This window comes from Topomyia yanbarensis, chromosome 3 (genome assembly GCF_030247195.1).
Source record: "Topomyia yanbarensis strain Yona2022 chromosome 3, ASM3024719v1, whole genome shotgun sequence".
Taxonomy (NCBI): domain Eukaryota; kingdom Metazoa; phylum Arthropoda; class Insecta; order Diptera; family Culicidae; genus Topomyia; species Topomyia yanbarensis.
Window position 1 is genome coordinate 249,812,614 of NC_080672.1, and position 23,889 is coordinate 249,836,502.

The 23,889-nt window shown below is 38.0% G+C and overlaps 1 protein-coding gene across 1 annotated transcript in view; it reads left to right on the top strand.

Moving 5' to 3' along the window:
* Nucleotides 1-922: 922 nt before the first annotated feature.
* The window catches only part of LOC131688840 (G-protein coupled receptor dmsr-1-like), a 140,415-nt gene continuing 117,448 nt past the window's right edge, over nt 923-23,889 (top strand). The window contains exon 1 of the mRNA XM_058973399.1: nt 923-1,762. The gene's annotated coding sequence lies outside the window, so the exon portion shown is untranslated. The remainder of the gene's footprint in view (nt 1,763-23,889) is intronic.

Consider the following 23,889-nt stretch of genomic DNA (forward strand, 5'->3'; position numbering starts at 1 on the left):
TATTGGGTACGTTTCTTAGAATTGGCAGACCAGATGTAAACAACCATATATTTATACGAAAGGTACCGCATCTCCGTAATTCAGATAGTTCCGGTCTCCTCGATACGAGCTGACAAGTAATGTATAAGAGATACCCATGTAGAAAACCAGATAAAAAATTACCGCGATTAATACAAAAATTCCTTGATTTGCAGGTCTGTGTTTTTGATAACCTACCGACGTCCCATTAGGAACGATGTCTCCTATCAACCGTTTTGGAACCCCGGAGGAAGTGACCATATGCTAGACTTGAAATCTTTCATTGCTTGAAAGGAAATTCCACGCACTCAGTTCTAAGTAACCAACTGAGAGATTTAAATTGATTAATATTTTTCTGAGCCATACGAATGCGATGAACCAACTGTTGACAGACAATAAGTCAGTCTTCGCAGTGTCACAAATAAACATTTGTTCTGTTACATCCGATATACAGTTCTATTACCATAATCAATTTCCGTTGGATGCTCTTTGTGCTTTGGTTTACTAGACCGGAATTTTTTTTTTCGGCCGATTTGTGGCGTCAACAATTAGGTAATACTACTACTTGAAGCACCATTTGCTTAGTGTACAGTAGCGTTCTTTCGATCCCAGCAGGATAAACATGTAATAGAAGGTTTCGACTCCCAGAAGTAAACGTCTCCTTTTATAAACACGTCATTTCACCGCTGAAATTGATATTATAAACATATTTTGTTGCACATCCACTATTTGCTCATCATTTACTAAATGTTCATGAATTATGCCAGCATAAACAAACCATCCTTCGAATCTGTTGAAATGTTTCGGCGCAAACTCGGCATGCAGTGGGAGCAAGATTCATCCGGCACATGTTTCGATGGTTGACGACTCGTGCTACTGGACGCGATTTTAGTCAACAGTTGCCGCTCATCGGAACAAGTCGGTTTCTCTCTAGGAATATATGTTTGCCCGCTGTGCTAACCGCGGGAACTAGTGTCAGTGTTGAAATACGATATAGTGACACTCATATCAGCTGTAATCATTTATATCGGAGGAATATGGTGATCTTATGTGCAACATAATCAGATTACTTAAGATTCAAAGGCATATGACCTTAGTCCCTGTGAAGTGCAGGCTCTTATAGATTGGGTTTATATTTTCGGAATGAGTGGATTAAGTTGTGCCGGGGAGAAGCATCTTCAACTCCCGAAGGACATAATTCGAAGCGATGGACTGAAGGCAGGAAAATGACATGGAGCAGATTGTCGTGTGCAGAATATGAAATCCTTTTGCTTGTCCCATCACGTTCGTAGTGCCGTTGAAGTCATCCTGTTATACACAAATCGTTTTACCGGTGAAACGAAGCGAACAAACTGAATCAATGGGGAGGTCGAACCACGCAGTCAAGATGGAATTTTCAAGAGATGACTCTTCATAGCATGTGATTTCTACACTGTGCGGGCTGGGCGAACAGACGAACGGACGGTGGTTTCTAGATAGTGGGATTCCTTCCAAATTCTTTGTAAACAAGCCGAGAGTGAGAAGTTGCTGGATGTGTGAATATGCAAATTGAAGCAGCTAAAATCCCCTCTGGTGTTGACATGAACGCTTTTTTCAGTTTCAACGAATCGTGCGGGGTAACTGAAAAGCTGCCTCATAACTTTCCTCGGCTGTGAACCGTGTTGCTCCAATTAGTGGAAGCAGAAGAAAAGTGGACGCTGGAACACGAATCATGGGAGGCAAACCATAAAATATTACACAAGTGGTAAGTACCGGTGCAGTGTCTGCAGCTAAGAAGCATATTTGAAAAACTGTGCAAAACTGTAATATGTTCTTTACCTTCTCCGTTACATACAATCAACCACATTTAATATAGAAACTTTTCAAATTATAGCACACTCAAAAACAATACCGTAAAGGGGGGCATCCTTGATAACACGGTTAACTTTGATACTGTATAAGGTCTTGAATATAATGTATAACATTTCGTGTGGCATTACTTCTGATTTGGAAAGATTGGTTTCCCAAACTGCACAACAACAGGCGACTTAGTTGTTAATTTTCCGCGCGCTGTATTCCTATACATGGGATAGCCAGGATTTTTTTTTCAAAAGATTGACACAACTCAGGCTTATTTACTTGAGAAGTGATGTTTTTTTATAATACGTTAGACTCGAAATTTTATTCTGAAAACAAATATTTTCGCAGACCCCAGGCTACCACCAGTTACTCTGCAAACTGTAGTCTCTTAAAGTTAGAGTAAAAAAATCTAAAAACATGAACCTTTAAAAAGAAGAGATAGCTAGTCTAAATATTTCGCGGTGTTTTAAGAAAAACGCATTGATAATTTTCAAAGGCAAGTGATTCTACCACTAATTGTCGCAATTTGGGAAAATTTCTAACCCTGTGTGCGGGGGTTGGGAATCGATCCTAGGTGAGCTGCGTACAAGGCAATCAATTTACCAACTACACTTTGCCGCTCCATATTTTAGGAAATTGTTTCTAAGCACAAGAGCTATTTCATCTTATTCTGGAGCGTTACAGGAAATTTTTAATCTAATAATTCGATTTTTTTTGCTTACATGGTGGCATGATGGTTTTTATCTGTAATTTATTTCTAAAACCGTTGGACCTACTGAAATTAAACTTATCGAACATATTTGACACCTCTAACGTTAATTTCAGTAAAGCAGAATATTTGCCAAAACAGGATATCATCTGTGTTCTTCCAATAATGTTTTCAAATACTGTTTATTGAATTCTTCAATTCCGAAAGCAGACCAGTATTTTGTTTAGCGATCAGTTTCAGTTTAAATTCATCAGTTTCAATGAATTGAGCCTACCATAACCTCACTTGACATACAACTTTTCAGTGGGAATCCCAATCGCCCTCAGTACTATGTTGTTCTATCTCGAGGATTTATTGTAACACGTGCGAGATTATTAGGATTCTAATTGAAAGTACTTATGTATATAAGAGAGGAATACTTACTCTTATTGATAATTTAATTAAACCTAAATATGGTTCGGTACCATTCAATCGGGAACTCAGTCCAAAATTACGACTGTGGTAAACACCGATTTCAATTATTTCTATTTAGTTATATTAAAATGAAGCATTACCTATTGTAGTTAGTAGTTTCAATAGATGGTGAATTAGATGGCAAATAATCATTAAATTAATAAGTTTCATAAAAGGGGACGAGCATAGCGTATATGGTAAATCGATACGCAGCTCACCAGTGTTCGAATCCCAACCCCGCACATAGGGTTAGAGATTTTTCTTAAGAGATTTTTCTAACCCGAAGGCGAATGACCTTAAGGTTAAAACCTCTATAATCGAAATATAAAAACAATTTCATAAAAGACACAATAGAAATGTACTGCGCTCATCTTAGCTTTTGTTTTTTTTTTCCTTTTATCTACTTTTATTCCTTGTCTCTTCTCTTCATAGTTATCATTTGTTCCCCCATGTTTATTACTCCGCAGCATGATCGATCGATGTAGGGTTACCAGTGGTGTTCGCGGTAACACTGTTTTTTTTATTTGTTTATAAATTTTTCATTGCGACTTTCCTCTGTGGTGGGGTTATCTGCTGGTCTCCTGCGTCATGGGGGTAATTCAATTCTCTTTGTCTTTCACATCAAGGTCATCATCGCTGCCTTGGTGCCCCCGGTTAAATGTTCTTCCTTGCTTCTTGCACTTAGGGGTAGGGGAACATGAGCACTTGACCAAGCGCAAGATTCTATTATTGACTATGACGTGTTCTGTTATGTTATTAGATTTTTTACAAAAATATTTTTATATTTGTTTCGATCCCTTAAAGTATTTATAAAAGTTTGGAATGCAAAATCCATTATTTATAGAAAATGTAAAGTAATTAATAAACTTGCGTTAAATGATGTAACTTTTTATCAAACTTTGTATGGACATATACAGAGAAAATTTAGAATAGGACGTAAGTAACAGTGAGAGATTCTCTTCGGGGTCATTCTCTTCTGTTCATTTTTCGATCATTTAAACATTTAGTACTCAAATCTTCGCATAATATTGTAGTAATAACCATCGGCTTATATGTATGGTCAATTAGTGCAAAATGTTATAGTGGCGTCGTAATAATCGAAAGAGAAAGTAAAGAAAGAGAGGTTCTCAGTGTTACTTATGTACTATTTTAAATTTTCTCCAGGTATATAGTTTGACTAATAAATACTTTAAAGTAATCATATACCATCTTGTTCCTTATGAAGTATTAATATGATTTTACACGAATCGGAACATTGAAATAGTTATTACAAAAATTTACACGTCATTGAACGCAAGACCGGGAACGGGGGACTTGACCAAGATTCTATGGGGAGACTTGACCAAGTGGCAATAAGCTAAAGAAAGAAATAAAATTTCAGATATTTACTATCCTGTGGTACCTACTGTTAATGTTCTTTTTTGTTAGGGGAACTTTGCCACTGCGACCACTATTCAGGTTATTCTTTGTGGCTGGACCTGTTTGCTCTACATGTAACAAATTGCTCGAATCCAATTTAGTTGGAAGCGAGTTGTTTGTTTGTCCACATCTATCGTCCCAACCTGATAGTACATTATTAATGTAGCTGATGATCCGTTTTGGAACAGGTATTCCATACTTCGTGAGGCGTCATAAGATGCCTACCGAAGTATTTCTCCCTTCGATGAAATGGTACTGCACAATGGCAGAGAATATGTTACGAACTCTCGGGCGCGTAGTTACAGAATCGACAAATGTCATCTTAACTTTTGCAATTTTTTCAGATGACACTTAGCTGGACAATGTCCTGTGAATAAACCTGAGAAATATACTTAAACCGTTTTTGTTTTAAATACTTTAGTTTTTAGCTCTCGTTGTATCTGGGTGTATGAATTTCTTAGGTTGTCGAGCGCCTACTACGTTACGCCAGTTGTTTAGTAATTAGTCTCTTACCCAAGCTGAAAGTTATAGTGTAATGTCCTAGGCATGGCTCTGGTCCAACAAACATGTTCGATGAACCACGCCTACAATATATTTTATGTCATTATTTTTTGTTCTGATTTTTCAAAATTCTCTTGGTCAAGTCTGCCCAGAACGTTAACAGAAAAACTTTTATAACTTTTGAAAAATTAAATTAAAAATTCTGCAAAATATCATGAACACGAACAATAACTTTGCTCATTATATCTCAATAACTTTTGATGGATTGAATACTTTTATAGTGATTTACGGAGGTTTAGCTGCTAACCTGGTTAAGTCTCGCAATGGTCCCCTACTCAGCGTAAACTCGTCAGCGTTGTTATTAACTTTATCGTTTTTGTGGCTTATGTACAGTTTATGTTGGGGGTGCTAGACGTTGCTTTTGAAGTAGTCATTTTGGCCTGAACATCTACCACAAAATATGCAACTGTTTCTGGTTCAGGTAATACTAGTAGTGCCGTAAGTTTTAAACTGTATGGTCAAGTGGGGAAATATGTTTTTCGACCCGCTTCCTTACTACAAGAACAAAGTTACAAATGCCCGGGAAGAAGTTTCTCCAAGTATTAGATGTAACAGATTCTACTTTACCGTATTACGACATTTTGCAATTACCTCAGGAGGGGTACGCGGCGCTAAGTCGTCTAACCTAACCTCAATATTGTCATTTTCCATATTCACTAGAATCGCAATTCCAACGTTTTCCCTTTCAACCACATGTTTTAATGTGTTCTACAATACGAAACATTCGGCTTGGGCTAACGTGTTAAATAATATCAATGCTGCATTGCGGAGATGATGATACTGAGGGTAGCCTTCCAAAGCCTAAGCTCCATCTACACACTAAGAAAATATTCTCACGAAAACTCGGCCATGTACAACAAAATTTAAAGTCAACGGCCGCGGTGTTGTGTCGGTAGCAGCGCTGTGGGAACCGTTTTTCGTTTCAATCCGAGCAAATTCGAGGTCGATGTCATCAGTTAGATCAACTCGTGCCACTGTAGTTGCCAAATTCTTGTGTACAGCTATGAGCACTTCGAGCGCTAGACGTTTTACGACTGCTGCGTTTATTTATATAGCTTCTATACACATTGTACTCTTACCCGAAACGTTCCGTTATACTTTCGATGAGATTTGTTTCGATCAGGATAATTATGTGATATTCGCAGTCGTTTGCAGCGTGAAATAACTCGTCTATTTTGGTACGCAACGGTATCACGTTTTGGTAATATATGTGTAGTCCGCGGGCGATATCTATGAACTGATGGTTATCATTAGGTCTTGATGGTGATGTGGACGGTTGGATAGTAGAATGCAGAAACAATAATGAATTCTGCGATACTCGTTGACCGCCTTCGACGGGGGTGTTAACATCCCTCCCTTCCTCATTACAGTTCCTTGTTGATAGATTATTATCAGAACTATAGGACCGATGAGCAGAAATATCGAGAGGAACATTGGCATTGTTCTACAAGGTACACAGATTAGGTGCGCAATCGTCACTTAGGGGCCATGCATAAAAGGCGTAGCATTTTGGGGGGTAGGTAGGATATACCAATTTTGTGACGAAGTGTTACGAAGGGGAGGGTAGGGTCAAAAGTTGTGCGACGTAGCATTAAGTTTAAAACCCATTGTTTACAGACAACAATTTAATGATACTCCATTCCCAAGAGAAATAAATTTAAATTCAAACAAGTTACTTTCGCAAAAATTCGAAAAGATTTTGTATGTGGATTTAGTTAATGTTGCTAACTAGTAGACTTAGTTTGGAAGCTGAATTAAATTTTCACTTCGGATTCAACCAAACAAAATTTAATAATTTAGATGAACGTATGCTTCACAGAATCATTGGCAGCTGCAGGATTGTGAACTGAGAGAACTCTCTTCATGCTCCCCTTGACATATAAAATTGAAAACAAAACTATCAACACTATATTTGTCATGAAATGGGCTTATTTTGCACGCCATTTGCTGTTATAATGAAAATGTTGATAAAAGTCGTCAAACATTTTGAAAGGACATGTATTTAAAATAATTGAAAAACATATGTAACTTATATTCATCCCTGGCCGCTTTGCATGGGACTAGGGGGAGGGGGTAGGTAAATGCTACGTTATTTACGAGGGGGAGGTTAGCATTTTGTGACCAAATGCTACGAGGGGGAGGAAGGGGTCAAAAATCGCCGAAAAAAAGCTACGTCATTTGTGCACGGTCCCTTAGATACCTCTGATGTAAACCCTAAGGTTTCCATTTTCCAAATAATGAAGCGTTAAAATTGATTCTCTACCGACGAAGCCCTTAAAGAGCTCTCCAAAGCAGTTGCGTGGCGTTCAAATACTTTCGTTGTTCAACGAATTCACATAAGACATTACCAGACGGTCGTTTCAGCAACTAAAACCTGCTCTTTGTTTGCAGGATCCAACCGAAATTTGGAGGACACAAACGACACATTCAAGTCTTTTTTTACTTTTGGAACCCGACGCACAACAACAACAGCGTCTTCAAGCAATTAGTCACAGAAAACTTAACGAATGCTATTATGTACCCTTGAAAGCTTTTTGCGCTGCGACCTTCAACGAATCTCTATGCTTTCCTGAGAGAGTAGGAACATTTCCTCTAATAAACTTCCTTGCAAAGATCAAAAGCAGCTCCGAAAGCGACATCTCATGTAAAAGCTGTAAAACGGTTAATTGTTAAATGGCCCCTCCTCGTCGTATCCTTCGAAGGCTTATTTATCGACACAGGTCAAGGATTTGAACGTGGCAATTGCAGAATTATCATCTCGACAAAAGGTTCTTTCAAATTTTTTTAATAGTTGGAAATGTGGTGCATTTGCAATATGTGCTACTTGGTTACCGTCCGATATTGAGCTTAGCTTCCACGATTTTAATATTGTTCGTCTGGATCGAAACAACCGCCTCGGGGGAGTGCTTTTGAAGATCAAAAATTCTATTCGTTCCCTCGATAACAGGCATTGAAGTCAAGTGAAAACTAAATTGCTATTGCAGCAGAAACAAAATATGCTATTTAGCCCCTCTCTTTTATTTCTCGTTTTTAGAGTTTCCTCCTGCCTTGTGGAACCGATCAGCTCCAGAGTGCCACTATGTAACCGCCGTCGCCCTTACCACTACACCTGCATAGAAGGAAACTGAAGCGAGAGCGACTCGAGGTCCGATGACTTTTGAAGGATTCCCCGCGGGTCCGAAGAATACCATCCGCCAATCCGGTACTTGACGACTTACCAGACTGAGGCGCAAATTTGTTTCGCTGAATACCCCCCCCCCCCCCCACCCCCCGTTTGAGCGAAAGTTGCAAGTTTTGCTCTTCTTTCCCTGTCACCATACGCCTTCTCTCCCCTGTCCTTAATACAACTGCTGCTACACTGATGTGGAAATAAGCCACCCTCTGAATATCTTGACCAAGCATAAGTTATCGTTAAAAAAAATCAAATTAATATTCTGTATTCCTAGTTTTAAGATAGCTATAATTTTTACTCTTTATTGAAACTCTTGTCCTCCATCTTGTAATTAGAATTGAATCCCTAGTTTTAAGATTTCTGTGAAATCATAAATATTTGTTCCCCCTTTTGTGTACTAAACTATATTGTTAGTTTTAAGATAACCGTAAAATATTTCGTAAAATACTATTACTCCCCCTCTTGTATATCAAAGTAAATCCCTTGTTTTAAATTTTTTCATCTTTTGGCCCTCTCTTGTATATTGAATCTTATTTCTAGTCTTAAGATAACTGTAAACTTTCTTTTCCTTTGTAAAAAAAATATTTCAACATTGTAACCTCCTAGTTTTAAGATATCCAAAATGTAAAAACAAAAGCATTTGGCGCCGCCAAGCTAACGCATTTGTGCCTATCGAATAAACGAAATTAATAAAAAAAAGTGAAAACTAAAGGCAAACACTTGCAAAACTTCCATCTATATTCCCCCTTAAAACTATTTTTGGGTATTGACGGCATAATTGTATCATAGAATCCCAACTCGCACTGCGATTAGTTTAAGGAGACTTTAGCTCTCATGATGTGACATAAAATTGCTATTATAATGACAATCGATCTATCCTAATCCACAATTTTTGTAATAACTATGATATAAAAACTAGACTAGATTCATTAATTTACTAGTTTTACGGATGTTCCGTATCTTCTTTTCACGCGGGGTCAATATTTAAGTCAAAGTATCAGTTTCATTTTAGATAGGATTTTATATAAGCATTCAAGGATATTACAACATTTCGGGATCAGTTTTATTGATTGACCATATTGTTGCTTGTTCAGTATTACAAGAAATAGTATTTTACCGCCGCAATCGTCATCAAAATCGTAATCCAGAACATCCAAGATCGGTCGTACTACAGACACTTAATACACAGACTTGCGCAGACAAAAACAGTAAAACTAGCAACCATGAATGTAAACTAGAATCACGCAAGATCCCATAAGCTTTGCATAGGCTTCCTCCTATACTTCCCCTTCCAAAACCAACATGCTCGTTTGGCTGCACTTTTTGACAGTCCGTTTGGTTTCAATTTTTTACACTTCTGCTAGTCTGTGTATAAAGCGTCTGTAAGACGTACCACGTACAAAATTGGAATATGCATTCTTTTTTTTTTGTTTTTTTAAATCACAGGTTTATTCTATCAATAAACCTGTGATTTACGATGATAGTTCTACATACATTTGACCCCATTAGGCACCGCCTCCCCGCTGGCCAATCTGGTCAGATTCAGTAATATTTACCAGAAATTGAACGAAAATTGACAACAAACAATTTGGGTGCAATCACATTTAGATTTGGCGAGAATAGAATGTCAAAAAATGAATTTTATTTAGAAAAAAAGAGGAAAAGTCAGCAAATTCCAAACTTCTTGATGTAAAACTCAAATAGTTATCGTATTTTGAAAATTCCTTTTTGGGTCATTTTAACCCGAACACCATAAGAAGGTTACTTTTAAAGTTACCCTGTTTTACGATATTTTCCAACGCTTATATCTCGGGATTCCCAGTCCAGGTATTATTAGGTGGAAAAGATGTGCTACCGAGTAATCTAGCGAAACAGGAGGTTGATAAAAAGCGCAGTGTAACTCGATATAGAATATATACATACGACCTTTGAGTGGAGGTAATTACCAGAATGAGGTTAAACGAAAGGCACACTACCATTCTGTTGGGTCGCTTTCATTATCTCGGTTGGAAAGATTTGAACTTATATGTAATTATCCTCGGCATAATCGCGATTGTTAACATTTGTTTGTTCCATGTATTATACAAGCGTTAGATTACATGATATATGTACATTTATAGGACTAAAAATGGATTGTGAATTAAGTAAGTTGAGAATTCACGCTATCTGTGCACAATGAAATAAATCGGGGAATCTGATTTAAGCCATGTTTATTAAGCGAAAGAGGGATGGGGGTTATTTTTGATGAAAAAACATTGTTCACATTTTTTTTATTGACTATGCAGAAAGTTTGTTTCTATTCAGTCAATTCCCATAAAATAAAGCAACATTAAAACAACATTTTCCTAAATTTCCGTCGCATAATTTTGAAAATTGGGTTAGTGACAGTGAATTTTCATGAAGCACCTCGAAAAATTGTGGTGTACTCAATAACTCAAAATCTCCTAAACTAATCGTTCTAAACTTTTGCAGAGTTCTTCTTCGCATAATCACCCAGGTAACTACAGCAGCTTTCTGCAAAAATATAATTATTATTTTTCCAATAACATGTTAACTTTTTTTTTAGCGTAAATTGGGTTGTTGGTGTCAAAGTGATACCGAAAAATACTAAAAATAAGGGAAAAATAAAGTTATTACCTCAGGAATATTGTGAAGACGAATTGTGTAAAATTTCAAAACGATTGCTCTAGTAGATTTTGAGTTATGATGTACTCCACAAAACAAGTTTTTGAAAAAGCACCTCCGGAGATTCGCTGTCACTCGATCAATGTTCAATATTTTGTAATGAAGTTTTGACAAAATATTGTTCAATAGTGGCATTATTATGTAGACATTGAATGAATATACAAACACTTCCTGTATCGCCACATCAAATTTGTGAAAGAATATGTCTTTTTTACCGAACTAACAGAATTAGTGAAACCATTTCTTATTCGTAGCACAACAGCTTTGGTAAATGCATTGGTTTAAAGATTGGTTTATAAATATATTTGTTGCCCTGATACCCCAATTTCTCGTACCTTTCCTGAAATGAGACATATACCATGTGATTTCGGAGCGTTTTTCCCACTAGAAATAGTAAATTAAATAAAAATTTATTGTTAAATGGAGTTGATATGTGCTATTTAATGATAAAATGTGGAATTGAGACTGAATGTCGAAAATCTAATGCATCTGAATTTTACAGAGAGTAGATTTACTTCTATTTTGAACCTTAGAATTTCTCACGTTCGAAAAGTTACATTTAACCCTAGAACGTTGCACTTGCGTCTTCCACTCTAGAACGTTGCACTGGGGTAAAATATACCCCACGCGTTTGATCGCAATTTTCGCAGGTAAAATTTCAAACAAAGGAAATGTATAATACATCATTTTCTTCGTTTTTTAATTGTGAAAACATCTGTGTAAGTGAAAATAAGGAATTTAATGAATCAATGATACATAAATTGGTTTGAACAAAATAAAAAGTGAAAAAATCGTGGTTTTGACTTTTTTCACAAAAATTACTACCACTTTGCGAATTTTCAACCGATTTGAAAAAAAATCAAATGATTCTAAAAGTTGAAAGAATGGTCTAGAAACGCAATAAAATGGAATTTCAATATTTTTAAAAAAGTGCAATTTTTTGGAAGAGTGAAAGTTAAAAAATCGGGTTTTGGAAAATACCACGAAATGGAGTGAAATTGAAATGAAAAAATATTTCTGGCCAGTAATACATTGGTAACACGCAACGTTACTGTTATAGCAGTAATTGTGTGCAAATTATACTATAAAAAATTAACAATAAAAATCAGCAAAAATGAGAACGATTTTTTGTTCCGCTTCAAAATTAAATTAAATTAATTGAATAAATTATTAAAAACGATTATATAATGCTAATTGTTACTTACGTAGTAAAACATCCAGTATTTAAACTGGTATTGTCACGAATCACATTTCCCCTGACAGCACGAAACCTGACGAAACACTAAAGGCAACTGTGCACTGGGGTACAAATGTACTCCACGCCAACTTTGACACCTGCTTCTACGAAGGCTATAAGCAAACTGGCAATACCACCTTTTCCTACTCTTACTAGGAACTCTAAATTGAATTTTGGGTAGGGTCCTAGGTCGGAAAATGCCGAATTCTCGTCGTTACATGGCTCCAAAGAAGGCGTGGGGTACATTCGTACCCCAGTGCAACGTTCTAGGGTTGATAATTTTTTTTTTAAGAATATTAGTAGTATATGCACGCGACAATGATAAAACTTAATGTGAATAATCAAATGCTCTAGAAACCCAACTTCTCGTATTCTGACAAAGGTCACAAATGTTTTGTTTGATTTCTGAGATTTTTCACATTAGAAAAACATCATTTGCAGCATAGAGCAAAATAATTATCAGGAATAGTGATTTTTTCGGACAAAATGTCCCAAAACTTCAACTTCCCCTATTTTCTAGAAATGAAAATATTTTCAAAAAAATGTTAAGAATGTATTCATGAAAAAGAGGTAAAAACTGTAATATTCCGAGTGCTACTTTAAAAGTTTTAATATTTAATATTTTTCTGAATGAAGAAAACTTCAAGCGATGTGGGAGGTGGACTGTCCAATTGATGTGAAATTTGGCGTCTGTGCCCAGTGATGCCAAAGGTACTGGTAAACTACATTTTTTCGGTATATTTACATTTGCACAATCCGCTATAGCGGCGCATCACTACAGCTCTTGCCCGAACGGTAGCCAAACCGAGTACATTTCCCCGTAGAGCAGTAGAATACATTTTTGTTTTGCTGCTGTACTCCGACTGCTCGGTGAGAGTGTGGCATAGTAAAGTTTGCCGGTCGTGGCGTAAACGAACCGCATTTATTGTCGTCGTTTGTGATTGAAAATATTGAATAGATTAAAAATATTAAAAAGTGTAAAATAAGGAAAGAGAAGCTGTACCGCTCGCGTCTGGTGGCTGTACTGGGGGCAGTATTTCTTTGTCATGTTACTGCTTTGCCTACAGACTGCCGTACAGCGCTGGGCGTCCTGCAATAGCGAACGACAGCAGCGTCAAAAGAGAAATGAGAATGTAGGTAGAAAAAATACAGCCGCAGAAAAGGTAGGCATTTTGCGTCCTTGTCTGTGCCTACTTTGATGTTTGTCAAAATATATGAAACATCTAAAAAAATTTGCGACATCCTCCTCCATACTCGGTTTAATGGTCCAGAATATAATGTACAACGGATTGTTAACACTGCATCTGCCCAGGGGAGCCGTGATCGTCGGTTTTACAGATGAATTTGTCCTGACGATAACCGGCGAGACCCTCGAGGAAGTGAAGATGTTGACGGTAGAGACAATAGGCATCGTTCAAACCTGGGTAGCTGATGTCAAGTTGCAGTTAGCTCACCACAAGGCGGAGGTGTCAACAATAAAAAAAAATCCAACGAGCATCAGCGGACCTGGGTGTGTTGGTCGACGATCAGTTAAATTACAACACCCATGTCAACGAGAGGGCTGCGAGCATGACAAATGTATTGGCAAGGATCATGCCGAACATCGAAGGAGCAAGATGCAGCACGAGACGTCTCCTGGCGGATGTGTCATTCTCAATACTGAGGTATGGTGTACCGACCTGGGTTGCTAGGCCGAACTCAAAGCAAAACCGGATGACAAACACGTTCAGCCTAATGGTTGCTAGTGTCGCGAGCGCGTACAGAACGATATCGTCAGAGCGTATGCATCATTGCCGGGATCAGTCTGATCTGCTTCACTCTGGCTGAGGACGTGGAATGCTACCAGCGAAAGAATGCACGAAACTCAAGAAGACTGGTCAGAGTGGACTCGTTGGCTAAGTGACTGCAAGAGTGGGACAACGCGGAAAAGCCAGGTGGACCCACCGACTCATCCCAAATGTGTCGATGTGGGTGCATAGGAAGCATGGCGAGGTGAATTTATATTTGACGCAGCTTTTGTCCGGGCATGGATGCCTCCGGAAATACCTACATCGGTTTTGACACCCCGTTGCCAGGAGTACGTTAATATGCAAGAGACAACGAAACACGTGGTCTTTGAATGTCCTAGGTTCGAAGACTTTCGAATGGTATGACAGTTGACAATGTCGCCAAAGAAATGTGCCACGACGAGCATATTTAGAATGCTGCCAAACGAGTCGTTACGAGTTTACTCTCTGAGCTGCAGAGAAAGTGGCGTAGGGACCAACAAAGTCCGATGGTTCTACTCGAACAAGCACTCGTGAAACCACAAATCGGGTTTCCGGAGAAATTCCGCCCTCGGGGAACACTCCGGCCGTGCAGACTAGGTGTACCGGTAGGGACCAGTTGAGTTGTACGCGATGTAGAACCGGGTTCGGTTCGTGGGGGAGCCAGTGAACCGGAATGCAGGCTTCACCGGAATTACCGAACCGACCTCGATACCCGCTGCCGGGGAACCCACTCAACGAAATAGTTCCTTGGTGTAGTTGCGTGGAAAAGAAGGGCGACCAAAGAGTAAGGAGTGTTTTTAACGGTTTAGTGAAACGTGAGTCGTGAGTTCCACACATCCTATAAAAAATGCACACATATAGACGACGAATGGTACTAAGAACCACGGCTCTGCGGGCCTTGGTTAAAAAATAGATTTTCAGCCCAAGCGACACTTGCAACATGTAATGGCCGCAGTTTCTTACATAACCATTCACTATTTCTGATGCGCTTTTTGGGTTGCTGAATCAGTTGAATAATGGTTGATGTACGCTTCTTGTCAACGAATTATGTTGCAGAAACTACTAATCAACAAACGGTGTTGCTCGGGAGAGTGTGTTATCCTTTTTATATGAGAAAAGCAAAAACTCAATGCGACGATCAACTAAAATAGCACTTATAATTGTAGTCACCTAGACACACTTGGACACCCTATGACTGGTAGCGGGAATCGGACAAACAATTGTTCCCGACTGATCTTTCTATTTCGACGCGAGCCTGTCGTTTAAAACACCAGGTAAGTTGAACTTGGCGTCTGTCACGTTTCAATGGGATTGCCTGTAAAATATATTGAAAATCGGATACTGCGGTCACAGACATCCATAGGTGTGTGAGCCCACAAACTAGGCCTGTTTCAGCGATGATCATCCAAGGAAAACGAGCGGAAACGTTTTGAGGTTTAACTGATTGAGGTTTGGCTGTTTTGAGGTTTAACTGATAAAACGATATTTTCTTAACCCGACAACATGTTTTTTTTGATTTCTCACCATATAAACACACTACTAAAGGTTTTTTAAATTAACGCAAATCTTTGGGCAGTAGAGAGTTAAACATATGAGCACATACAATTTCCTCAAGATCCAAACATATATGTATTAGCGGCCTGTCAGTTATGAAAAGCTCGGGGAGTGGCGCTGTTCCCGATGGACCTGGACTTTTTCGTCACTGCACTTCACGGCTCGTTCATCATCGACGGTTGTTATATTGTGAAGCAAAATACTGAAATGATGATACCTGATTGAACTTTAAAAATAATGGAGAAATACAAACGTTTCCTTGATATATTTTTTCAGCGCATTGTTATTCTGCCACGATGGTTCGCTTTATTTATGCGATTATACTCTATCACTATTTTATTCGACCCGGTTATTGCAGTGAAAAGGAAGACTTTGATTGATGAATAAAGAAAGACGTTTGATTTCTCTTGGAAATACAACCAATTGGATGGGAAGAGACGGCTTGAATGGTGGAATTGGCATTTGCAAATGGGATTTCGCCTTCACTAGTCCACAACTTGAGCACCTTAATTAGACTATCAGTGGGATGTACATTACACAACACGCACATTGAATTAAGACACAGTAGCTTCTTAAAGGCGTCAATTATTAACTATTTGTGCCGTATTTTTATCATTACTTTGAAATTGCGTCGCTGTTGTGCTATCTTATGACAAGCGCCATTTAGCACATTTCGAGAAAAACGATTTTTAAAGTTTGAGATTGAATATCTTGTAACTTATAAATGGTAGAACTAATTCAGAGACGACAATTGATGCTTCTATCTATTCTGTACTAATCTCTCAAATATTACGAAGATCGGTGAACTACACTGCAAGTTTTTACTAAAAATGTAAACAAAAGTCACACTCACACGTGCCATAGGTGTCACGGTGTTCCTAAAACCGTTATTAACAAAAAAATGACCATAAATTTGGCATACGGCATTCGAAAGATGCAGTATCCAAGCATCTTCTTATGATACGTTTCATAAGGCTACCAGCAAACACCCACGGGTTTGGTCCTATCTCTATAAGCAAAAAAATATTTGTCTGCTTATTTAGTACACGGCATTCGAAAGATATAGTAATCAAGTATATCCTCTGTAAGTTTGAAAATATTTCATTGGCGGAATCGAAACGGTTTGGATGTGGTATGCGGTCATAGATGGGTTTTCTACCAGACTTCAAGCGTGAATCCATGTTTGTCCATTGACTATTTAGATCGTTTATACGTGTCGCGGTTTTTAAAGAAAACCCTTACCAGATATAATGTGCAAAAGGTGTTATTTATATGGTGCACTGAAAAAATATGAAAATAGGGTTGTCTACCAAACGTTAAATATAATGTGTAAATTAAAAAAAAATGGATAAAAGTTGGAATGTTTACTTCAAAAGACCATATCTCAATGGTTTGTTGACCGATTCTAATTATTTTTTCATTATTCAACAGGTAGACGATTAATCGTTAATTTTCATCAGGAATAATACAAAATAGAGTTGTCTATATCAATAAATAGACAGTATAATTGATCTCAACTATATGTATTATCATTATTTAGTGAATATTTTTGTATTAAAAATAGCGGACTATTTATTTTTATATACTAGTTAATTGCAATTGCTGTTTACTACGAATTGTGAATATTGTGGATTCCCGCTTGAAGTCTGGTAGAAAACCCATCTATGATCGCATACTACATCCAAACCGTTATAACTTTCGATTCCGCCAATGAAATACTTCCCAACTTGCAGGGGATATACTTGATTACTATATCTTTCGAATGCCGTGTATAAAATAAGTAGACAAATATTTTTTTGCTTATAGAGATAGGACCAAACCCGTGGGTGGTTGCTGGTAGCCTTATGAAACGTATCATAAAATTTCAAATCGCCATATCTCTCGAATCTCTCGGTGGATCATTTTGAAATTCATTTTGAAGATGCTTGCATAGTGTATCTTTCGAATGCCGTATGCCAAATTTATTGTAATTTTTTGGTTAATAACGGTTTTAGGGACACCGTGGTGTGTATTGATGACAAAATTTGTATGGCGTGTCATAATCGTGCATGGAAAATTTTTCATAGAAAGAAGCATCAATAACAAACTTTAATTCATATCTTTGATTTAATTTGGTGGTAAACAATCGGTTAGATGCATTTGGAAGGAAATAAATCAGGGAATCTATAAAAAAAATAGTTACTTTTGGGTACAGTGTTGCCAAATATGCTATATTTCCAGTTTAAAACTTAAACTGTGTTTTTCTCGCAACTCGTGTACTTTTCTTTCGAAAATGTTTATGCCGTTGTGTTCCTCAGACATTTTTGCATATAAAGATATCTTAAACTTCAATATAACTCGAGAAAATCCCAAAATACAGTGATTTGAAACAAGAAACTCATAATTTCTTATCATGTTTCTCGCTATATCTTAGTAACCATGTATAATTTCATAATTCTGGAAACGCCACTTTGTAGAGATTTTTCAGGCAAGTAATGTGGCATATCTAACTCAGTTTGCCCCAAAATGGTGCTTGTCATAAGAGAGCACAACAGCGGCGATTGGTTGAAGCAGCGTCCAATGCGTTGGATCAAATGGTAGTGCGATAATTGGAGCATTCGATTAAGCATTCAACCATTCTTAGGCCAGGCCATTTTTATTATTATATTCATTCTTAAGAATTAAGCATTCAGTTACTGATTCAAAAATTGGACAAGTTTACTTTACAAAGATGATTCAGAATAGCGTGAACACAAAGCATTTTTCCTGTCCGACCCCAAAGCACTTTGTATAATGGATTGATCTCATTTTACAAGGTGCTGTAAACTCCCGACAAACTAGTGTTTTCTCTCGTGCATTGAGCTTATTTGTAACACTGACAGCTCTGCCAGATGAAAAACATCCCTCCGCGGAGCTCAGGGTTGCAATGGTGATAATCATCATAGAAGCTGATGTTATCAAAGTAATAAGCCTTGGGATAACAATTTAGTACGTGACTTGTCGGAACACCTCAAGGGAACAGATCATTTTGTACGTCTGGTGGTTTTTCCGCACGAATATTTCCAGAAATAGCATCAACGTTTAGTTCAGAACGACAATAAAGAAAACTGTCCAAAAACATGAATCCGGCCCACCTGCTTTGTTGAAAACATAAAACCGACATCTGGTTCGACTCAATATTGTACGATTGAGGATTGTTTGGGTCGGTGAAATAATGCAGGCTATTACATAAATTTTACGAAATGATATTTAATAAACCTTTTCATCGTTGGAAAAATGGATTCAATTTATCTTGGCCAGTATAAATAGATGCTCAATGTGGTTCAAAGCAATTGGTCTGCTTCTGTTCTCACCGACTCTGTCGCTAAAATCAGTCGAGTATCGCAACGGAAGGGGAATCGATTTTCCGATCTGTTTTAGAATGATATTCATAGGGTAAATAGGTCTAATACGCCCCCCTTAAACATAAATAGCTATATTTCAACATTCGACACTATGATCTCCAAACCAAATACTCTAATTTTTTTTTTATTTTTTTTATTCATTTCGTTTATTTGATTGGCACAAATGCGTTAGCTTGGCGGTGCCAAATTCTTTTGTTTTTACATTTAGGATATCTTAAAACTAGGAGGTTACAATGTTGAAATATTTTTTTTACAAAAGAAAAGAAAGTTTACAGCTATCTTAAGACTAGAAATAAGATTTACTATACAAGAGAGGGCCAAAAGATTTTTTTATGAAAAATTTTAAAACAAGGGATTCAGTTTGATATACAAGAGGGGGAGTAATAGTATTTTACGAAATATTTTATAGTTATCTTAAAACTAACAATATAGTTTAGTACACAAAAGGGGGAACAAATATTTATGAGAAATTTCACAGATATCTTAAAACTAGGGATACAATTCTATTTACATCTCTAATTTATTGTTATATTAGTTATAAATTAGTACCCGTTTCATTTTTTATTAAAAACATCCTGATACAAGTACTATTAAACATTTTTCAAAGATACCTAAATTTATTTGTTTTGAAAAACAAAAAGGGTACAAATTTCCTAAACGTAGCAAAATTCCGTGAAGAGAATCTATTCATCTGCATGTGCTAACATGCTTACCTACAGTGATACAATTTCTAAGCAATCTGAGATAAAACATTTAAGTTACAAACGATATTGTCTTGCGCACCAATGCAATGTTTTGTTTTTGACAATGAAATAAAAAGAAGGAGCAGAAAAGATGGCAGCTTGTGGTTCTTTTCACAATGTCCTTAATATGAGAGCAATTTGAAAATTTTATTTTCACAATAACCTAATCCGAGTCAAATCGCATGAATAGGGCCTCGGAATTTCCACCGGTTTTCATTATTTTTTTTTTTGCATAGAGGACATAGAGTGTAACTCTTAATGTCCATTTTTGATGAAATTATGGGCTTCAAAACATTAAAAACAGATCAAATTGCATTTTTTTAGTTTGTTATTTCTCAAAAACGTTTTTAGATAATTGAGTGAAATTTTGCACACTTTTAGATTGATGTTTACACTGTTTTATAGATATATACTTACGAAACAGAGTATCTCATGATAGGCTCAAATTATATTGAGGTTATAAGTGTAATGTTATATAGTGTTATAAAAATGTAAAAATTTCTGAAGAACACAATGGCATTGGAATTTTCAAATTTCAAATATATGTATTAAGAGAAAAATTAACTTTTATTATTTAACTGAAAAAATCCCATAGTTGGCAGCACTGTCCCCACAAATTAATTTTTTTTCTAAACTCCTTGAACAATTTTCTTCAAAAACCATCTTGCGGTTTGATTCTAGAGTAAATAGACCCAGAGATATATTTAAAGGAAAATCAAGGGTTTTGGCAATTTGTTAAATGGGGCTCCCATGGCCCGAGATGTGATTCGACACCTGGGCAGTAGAGTGGGACATGGTTATATGAAAAAAATAAAATTTGGCTCCGAGTAAGTTTTTGGGTTCCATTTAGCTCCCAGAACTACTCTGCAAATTTTTAGCTCTATCGGTGAAAATATATTTTTGCGCCCACTGTTTAAAGTTTACATGGGATTTCGTATTGGGAAATTGTCTTTTGCAAATTAATTCTTCCAAGAGTCGCCCGTTATCTCCTAAAAATAAGCAAGTATAAGCCTGATTTTTATAGGAAATTTGTCAAGGAAACAAAGTCTAGAAGACTGCAAAACGATCTGATACTTGTGGAAAAAGTTATTAAGCAAAAACCGATTGATGCCCTGAAGATTGATGAAAATTTCACTTTTCATAGCATCACTGCTTTTGACGATCTAATTATACACAAAAATTTTAACTTTTTCTTATTATGTACAAAAGAAGCCTCAATTTATCCCTCAAAACCTTTCGAAGTGGCCAAATACTATAGATAAACGATTTAGACACATTAAGAGAGGATTAAAACAAAATTGCGTATAATTGGACAACCAACAGCAGTGGTGCTAGAAAAAATGAATATTTTATCAATTGTCAGAGCATCAATCGGTTTCTGCTTAATAACTTTTTTCTCAAGCGTCAGATCGTTTCGTGGTTTTCGAGACTTTGTTTCTTTGTTAAATTTCCTATAAAAGCCACATAACGATTTATTTTTAAGAAGTAATGGGCGACTCCTGGAGAAATTATTTTGTAAAAGTTCATTTTCCCATACAAAATCCCATGTAAACTTTAAACAGTGGGCGCAAAAATATAGTTTCACTGATCGAGCTAAGAATTTCCACAGTTGTTCTAGGACCCAAATGGTACCTAAAAAGTTGCTCGGAGCTGGAATCTAATATTTGTCCCACCCTACTGGGCAGTCAGGGCAAACGGGGACCTCCGCGTGCCCGAACCTGTGGAGGTACTGTCGGAAGCAGCCATGGCCTGACAGGAATTGTGTCAGATGGAAGTGAACTTCCCCAGGGGGTCCACCCACCCAGCTCGATATGTTAGGTATCAGCCGGTGGGTCCACCTACCTTTTGAGTAGGTGGAACCCTCAAAACCGAAGCCACCCTGGTGCGCTCGCGGGCTCCTCTATTGGCACGTAGCTCAAAGCACTCCTCCTCTTCCCGGATGACCAGCCTGGCATCATGCTCGCTATCACGCAGGATGCATCGTGTGAAACCGTGCGGAAAGCAGATATCACTCTGAGGCACATCACGCGGTAGGTGCTCTCCAGTTTCTGTAGGTAACTGGTTACCCTCAGTGCTCTTGACCATGACGGGTCGCCGTACCTGAGGATAGATACGGCAACGCCTGCCAGTAGCCTACGTCTACTGGCGCAGACCTTTGAGCTGTTGGACATCCTCGATAGTGCCGCAACAGCAGCCGAAGCTCTCTTGCACGTATAGTCCACATGACTGCCGAAGATCAGCTTGTCGTCTATAATGACTCCGAAAGACTTCAGACTCCGCTGTGAAGTGATCACGACTTCTCCCACATGAATAACTGCATGTTGTGCCGACTTACGGTTGTTGACGATAACTACCTCCGTCTTATGCTGAGCGAGCTCCAGGCCTCTCGCGCTCATCCATTCTTCCACCGTGTTTATCGCGTGTTCTGAGGTTAGTTCTACGTCAGGGATTGACTCCTCATAGACCTCCAAGGTTACGTCTTTACCCCAGGAGGGAACTTCAGTTTCTGAACCCTGTAGTACATGAGATTTTATAAAACCGGCCCTGCGGGACTCCGGCGGTAATAGGAACCCTTTTCTGACCGGCATCGGTCTCGTATAGCAGTACACGGTTTCCAGGATCCGGTACAGACCCACCGGTAAGTTAAGCCGGTGTAACGAGAGCGCGATGGCATACCAGCTTGCGCTGTTCAATGCGTTCTTCACGTCAACTGTCACTAACGCACAGTATCGAATGCTTCGCCTTTTCCGTTGGATCGCTATCTCGGCATTTTTATCACTGAGTTGATAGCGTCCACCGTGGACTTACCCTTTCGAAAACCAAACTGATTGCTTGACAGGCCGTCCGTACCTTCTGAGTACGGGATTAGCCTGTTGAGGATGATCCTCTCAAGCAATTTGCCAGTTGTGTCGATCAGACAGATTGGTCTGTACACCGATGGGTCGCCTGGCGGCTTCCCGGGCTTTGGCAACAGCACCAATTTCTGCCTTTTCCATCTATCGGGGAAGAGGAACTCATCAAGGCATCTCTGCATAGCTAGCCTGAACATGTTCGGGTTTGCTATGATCGCTGTCTTGAGAGCGCTGTTTGGAACTCCATCCGGCCCTGGATCTTTGTTCATTGCTAGGGAATTAGCCAACATAGTCTAATTCTACACTAATGTACATCAGCTCTTCCACTCCAAAGAACTTTCCAAGCTTTGGTTTATATAACGTATTTAAAAAACAATCTTTCAAGAATGAAATTTTTTGAATTGGCCTAAAATGAAACAGTCGAATTACATAAAACATTGTGTGGCAAGCGAACTGTAGATGTGTCAAAATAAGCCAGTCTTTGATTAAGTCTACCGACAAATCTACATTAACGAATACCTCCAAAAGTGACTTCTTGAGGTCCCATGAAGGTTTGAACACTCCAAAATTTCACTCTGTCAGAAAATGCAGAGCCATCGGTAGCTGAAATTTCGTAAAATCTCACTCCTGGCCCTTTCTTCAAAATCATCCAGTGCAGTACTCTGCGTCACTCTTACGAGTTTGAACCGCTCATATGGTAGTCGATCTTTGCCGGTATTGCTCTTCTCCCATCCATTCTTCTTCTGGGCCACCGATGGAAAAAAGCTTATTATACTTTTTGTAGGCTTGCTTTGTACCGCAAGCTTTGGAAATAATCGTTGAAGTGTTAATAAGAAGCAATACTCCCGATGGCTGACTGTTCGGAGTTCAAATTGCTCGTTTCGAATTATGAATAGATACCTTATTATAATTCACGCGGCTTTATCCTGTTATGTAACGCCCCGCGGAAGAATAAATACTAAAATGCCTATTCGGCATTAATTTTTCTACTGGAGGTCTCACTCTTGAAAACTTTGATCTAAAATGAAAAGAGCGCGTGAGTATTTAGCTAAATCACAATATCTACCAAGATCCTGATTCATCTCCCTACCTACTGACACCAATCCTTTCCTGCTACACTTGTGGATGATGCAGAGAATTCCTAGGTCATAATAGTCACAAGTGTTGAACTAACATTGCTTCCCATCCCAAAATTTACCTGCATGAGCGTGGCAATCTACGTCATTGATCATACTATAATCTTAATCTCTTTAGGTTGCATGTTGAGTATGATGTACTACTCCCAAGTATCATACAATTGGTTCAATATGCAATTTCAATAGGCTTTGATCAAACACGGGAAACTTACGGGGGGTCAACTACGCTAAGCTAAGCATTTATATGGTACTTCTTATTCCAATTAGAACTAGCAAAACTGGGAGCTATTTCACTACAGTTATTAACCTTCCGGCAGTCGCGCTAGTGCACTGAGTGCACGCTACTCTGAAAATCTAGC